Genomic DNA, 5,861 nt, shown 5'->3' with positions numbered 1-5,861 from the left:
GCCTAGTCACAGAAACTGGGCAATAGATAGGTGGATTCACTAGCTCTAAACAGTAAAACCCTTGGTGGTGAGGACTCACACATGGAGAAACAAGGGGGAGTTCCCAGGGATCTCTAGAAAGGACACTTACTGGTTCCTCTGCCCAGCAATTCTGCCAATGGGTCTCTATAACAGCTCTGAGCTTCAACTAAAAAGCAGAAAACCAGTTCTCTGAGAAATAAGCACTTTAAGCAAACAAAGTGCCCATGAGGTAGGAAAGGAGGAAGAGATAAGCAATGCTCAAGAGATAACTAAGATTTAGCATTCCTGAACAGTATTCCACCCTAAAACCTCTACCTGGAAGGTTTCTTTCTTTTTTTTTTTTTTATTGTTCACTGGTTTATTTTTCCAAATGAGCAATAGGCTATTTACAAATAAGCAGATCTCCAATGATGTGTATTAAAATGGCAAGTCTATCAACTGTTTGAAATCTAAATGAAAAAAAATTAAGGCACATTTGATCTGTGAGTTAAAAACAAACATTCTGGTGTAATGACAAAGTCATTTCACTTTTGTCCCCAAAACACATGAGCACCAAAATTGTCCAAGAACACTTAATATTTAGTAAAACAGGAATGTGAAAATTAAGAAAGTGGTAAAGTCTCTTCAAAAGGAAATCTTTGGAGATCAGTTTACTGCAAATAAAACATACTACCCACACTCCTGGCACACATAAATACTAATACTAACAGGTACTCAAGAAATGGCAGAACTCTAAACAATGGATATTAAATAAATTAAAGGTATTCAGATGTCAAGGATGAAACAAACAGTAATTAAAGAATGAAGTAACCATCTCCACAACAGAAAGGACGAAGGGAATGAAACCACATACACCACCCCCCATGTTTTCATTAGGGTGTTTTTGTTTGTTTAGTTTGCATACATTAGAATTATTACAGTGATTCTTCTTCATCATTCTAAATATTAATACTTCACCCTCTAAAGAGAAGGGTCAGCAAGAGAGAAAATGCCAAACACTTCTCACAATGTGGTGCCAGGCCTGCTCAGGCCATGGCATCCCGGGAACCACCCCAGCTCTGGCTGTGCTGTCCTCACTCCCGTTGCTTATCAAAGCTACTTGACCTTGAAGGGTAGAATACAGTGTGGGGGAAATAATCAACTTTGGAAAGCTTTGCTGAAGATGCTGGTACTGATGATACAGATATTATCACATTTACTTATTTTACAACTGGAACTTGAGATGGCTTTAAAAAAAAAACTTGTGTAAAAAAAAAAGATAAAAGGTAGAATCTGTGCAAGGTTAACAGTCACAATAGAACATTTACCAGAGTTACAGTGTTTTTTTTTGTTTGTTTGTTATAATAATACTTCATAGGAATGTTCATGTTTCTGCCATAGGACTGCAGAGAAGTGGCCAGGAAAGAAAACATAAAAAAACATAAAAGGTTTTGTTCATCAGGGATATTTCAAGTCAGAATTAAGCAAGTCTGCTACATAATTTTCAGCAAGAAGATGTATTCAAAGGCAAACATTGATCACATTTTTGTTCAAAAAGCTCAATCTTAAAGGAGTCCTATGTAAGAAAACCACTTGGAAAATATATCCTTGTATGGACTTCAAAAACTGATCATACAAAAATTTTTGAAAAATAAATTAGGTAATTAAAAATGTCCCTTCCAGCAGAGCTGGACATCAGGCTGTCCGTGCAGAGCCATTATTATTGCTTTTGCTGTAACCTGGATCGTTTTTCTCCAGCCACATTTCAGCTAACTGCTGCGTGGACCCATATGTTGATGCCTTGGAACCCGAGCACATTTTGTATTGTTTGGGATCCAGATTAGGGTCACAGAAGACAGGGTGGTGGATGTGTACCACTCCTACCTCCTGGCTTCTGAACATCTTCATACCTGCCTGGACAACCTTGTTGAAGAGGTCCACATCCTCCAGGCCCCAGCCTTGGATGGAAACATCAAAGCCACCCACTCGGACAAGATCTCCCTTATAGATACAAGTAATGCCAAACCCATAGTTTCTCCAGAAGCCAGTTTTTTGAGAAAAGGCAAAATGGTTGTCACTGGGAACTTTCCCACTATAAACAATCTTTGGATCATACTGGCTAAAGATGATTGGGAAATATATTTGTTAGCCCAAAACTGTATTTGCTCGACACCGTTGCAGGAATTTGGCAGTAAACACAAGGTCAACATCACAGAAGAATAGCAAAGATTAGTTATTAAACTGTGAAGAACCCACTTCGAGGGCCAGAGCTCTTGAAAACTCTCCAGACACAGGCAAAATCTGCATGTCAGCTTTAGGGTACTTAATGCGATAATCTCTCATCAGTTCAACTTGTTTGGCCTTATCAGGGTTGGAATCAGAATTGAAAAGCAGGACAACAAGTTTGAAGTTCTGATTTGGGATGAGACATGTCTTCTCAAAGTTTCCCATAAATCTTACAAACATGTCAAATCGTCCAGACAAAGGGATCAGTATATTTATTTTTTTATCTTTGGGCTCTTTGCGTTCGTTCTTGGACCCAGGGAGCTGGAAGGGAACAAGCTTCTTCAGGGAATTGGAGAGGAAGGATAGGGATCCAGAGTCCTGATTGATTCTATTGGCCAGCTCCTGTGCATCTAGTTCCTCATGCTCCACAAACTAGATTTTGCTGAAAGTCTGCTGTAGGTATGCGTGCCTCCTCACGGGAACTGTCATCTTCTTACCTTTGTGCTTCTTGTACAGAAGCAGCAGGTCCAGAATGTATTCTGCCCCGTACATGGGGTTCACACGGCGGTAACCATACTGGATCTCCTTGAAGTCGATGATGCGCCCCCGGGTTTTGGCATTGGCATTGATCATTTCCATCACCTGCATGACGATGTCATCCAAGGCTTCCCTCTGGGCTGAGTCCATTCCTCTGGGGGGGGGGGGGAGGGGGCTGACCATCGGCAGCTGAATACAAATACTTCCCAGTCAGAAACTCCCATTCCAGAATCTCTTCTCGTTGGCGGGCCTGAAACCGAATGAAGGAAGGGGGTATTCCCAACTGGAGGTCCTCCTTATGAATCTCTGTTACTGTATTTGCTCATCAGGACAACTCGGTGGAGCTGTATTGTTCGATGACGCAGCTCAGCAATTTTGCGACTGAGCATGTAACTGTGTAGTCTGTACTGGTAGGGTGGGTTTTTGTTCGGGTGTAACGTGATAGCTCGGTGAATCTTACTGTTATGGAAATCTCTGATGTACCCCTTCTTGTTCTGTTCATAATTCTCATAAAAAAGTTGCTGCATCTCATAAGACCAAACACACTGTACGCCTGCAAACCTCCGGACACATCTTCCTACTTCCACATCCTCGTGTGTAGTGTACATTTCCCGGAGACACTTGCCAATGTGTGGTACCATTCTCCGAAGCACCTCCTGGCTCATGATCACACCAGGCCCCCCCATGCAGAAGTTTTCACCGGGCGCAAGGGCCAGTTTCCCCATTTCTTCTGTGGTGCCCAGTCCTGTCTACCGGAGAAACAGGGGCTCACTGCTATTCAAACTCCTCAGGAAACTCTCCAGTCGATCTCCTTTGATGTAAACATCATCAGCAGCTCTCATAAACCATTCATACTTGTCCAAGTAGTGCTCACGCATGTACTTGAGCATCATAAAAGACTTCTTCTGGGGCGGGTAGGAGTCATCCACGCCCCGTAGTGGCACTATTGGAATTGGTATAGATGTGTCTGAACCCTCAGTAGAGAAGAACTCCACTTTCCCAGGAATTGTCTTGGACCATGTTCTGTAGGCAGCAGCAGCGCGGGTCTGCAGGTATTTCTGGGCAGTCATAACTCCCACGAAGAGAAAGTTCCTGTCGCGCGGGCCACCATCCGGGGCCAAGCCGTGCAGCCACAGCTGCGCCCCCCGCGCATTGCCGCGCACTCCGCCGGCCTGGGACGCTGCTGCCGCTGCCGCTACCGCCGCCACCTGCCCGCGGCAGCCCTCGAGGCTGGTGCGGCGCCGCGGACCCGCTCGCTTCAGCTCCGAAGCACGGGGCAGGACAAGCCGAGAGGCCAGCACGAAGCCGAGCACGAGCCCGAGCAGCACGCTGAGCCAGGCGCGCCGGCTGCGCGCGGCCATTCCCGCGCCACTCCGCCCGCAGGGCCGCTGCCGCCGCCCCCGCCTGCGGAGGCCAGCCCGTCCTAGCGCCGCGGCCGCCGCGGCCCGCCGCGCCCATCGCGGCCCCCGAGCCGCCCGCAGGCCCCGCGCCGGCGCTTTGTTCCGCACGCCCGCCCCCACCTCCGCGGCCTGCGCTTTTAAGAGGGGACCATGCGCGGAGCGCGCCGGCGGCGAGCTAGGCGGTGGCTCTGCTCGGATTGTGCTGCGCCCGCCCCCGTCCTCTTCGTGGCCGACGCTGCCGTCGCAGCTGTACATCCTCCTGCTTAGCTCGCCATTGCAACAGAAGCCTACCTGGAAGGTTTCTGGGTTTTGCTTTTTTTGTCTCTTTTTCAACATCTGAGGTATAATGTGCCCTAAATGCACATACTGCAGTATTGTTCAATTTTTACTTCCTGTAACTTTAACTTTATTTAGTTTTCATATATATATATATATATATATATATATATATATATATATATATATATATATATTTTTTTTTTTCTTTTCTTCCCCCCCCCCCCTGAGGACCTGTGTCTGTTAGAAGCCAGACTGAGATAGAGCAGTAGAACCTGCTTCCAACTTTTATGCACTGCTGGTGGCCTAAGAATGTGATACACACTGACCAGCCAAGACATAAAAATAAAAGTTGAACAGAGGCTTTTTGAGCCTTTCAAGTCTCTACCTCTGCCCTCTAGTCCTGCTTTTCTCAAGTTTCTTGCCTTAGTCATAGGATTTTTATCCTTTCTCTGCATAGAACTGTCCAAAAAGTATGGAACCATAGTTGTTCGTCCTCACCCACTGCTGTGGTTTAGATATTAGGTGTCCCCCAAAGGCTCCTGTAAGAGACAATGCAAGAAGGCTTAGAGATGAAGACTGGGTTATGAAAGCTTAACCTAGTCAGTGAATTAACCCCTAATGAGGATTAACTGAGGGCTAACTGAAGGCAGGCAGGGAGTGGCTGAAGGAAGTGGGCATCTGAGGCATGTCTTTGGAATATTTATTTATTTTGAGAAATGATTACAAAATTTATTGTGTGAATATTAAATATGTTTATTTAAATTAAATATATTACTAAATTCTACTATAAACTAGAATCTACCTTAGGGAAAGCTACCATAATAGTAGCTACCAAAGATCAAAGTCTTATATTAAAGAATTCAGGAGATACTAAAGGAGCTCCCACTGTTCAAAATTAGGACAATTTGCATATTAACACAGATAATAACTGATTGGATTAAAATACATTATCAAATATATTTAAATCCATTATTCATAATAATAATAATGCACATTTGGAGGGTATTTATTTTTGTATCTGGTAAGTGGAGACTCTTTCTGCTTCTTGATCATCATATGAGCTGCTTCTCTCTGCCACATTCTTCTGCCATGATGTTCTGCAATACCTGGAGCCCTAAGGAATGGAGCCAGCTGTCTATGGAGTAAAACCTCTAAAACCATGAGCCCCCAAATAAACTATCCTCCTTAAAATTGTTCTTGTCAGGTCTTTGGTTGCAGCAGCAAAAAAAGCTGACTAAAAACATCAACTTCAAAGGCCTGGCAAAGTATTTCATCATTAATCTTTTTTTAAAAAAGCAAATTCCCCTGTGGTTCCAACTACATAGAGATTACATAGAGAGATGAAAGAAATATTTTAAAATTAAAGTTATTATTATTTTTTTGTTTTTAAAACCATATACTCCAAAATAAAAAGCAGAA

At 44.0% G+C, this 5,861-nt stretch overlaps 1 pseudogene; it reads right to left on the bottom strand.

The window, feature by feature from the left end:
- Positions 1–1,510: 1,510 nt before the first annotated feature.
- LOC143385810 (chondroitin sulfate synthase 1 pseudogene) lies at positions 1,511–4,124 on the bottom strand (annotated as a pseudogene).
- Positions 4,125–5,861: the final 1,737 nt, after the last annotated feature.

Source organism: Callospermophilus lateralis (genome assembly GCF_048772815.1).
Source record: "Callospermophilus lateralis isolate mCalLat2 chromosome 8 unlocalized genomic scaffold, mCalLat2.hap1 SUPER_8_unloc_1, whole genome shotgun sequence".
Lineage (NCBI taxonomy): Eukaryota > Metazoa > Chordata > Mammalia > Rodentia > Sciuridae > Callospermophilus > Callospermophilus lateralis.
This window is presented reverse-complemented; position numbering and strand designations above follow the sequence as displayed.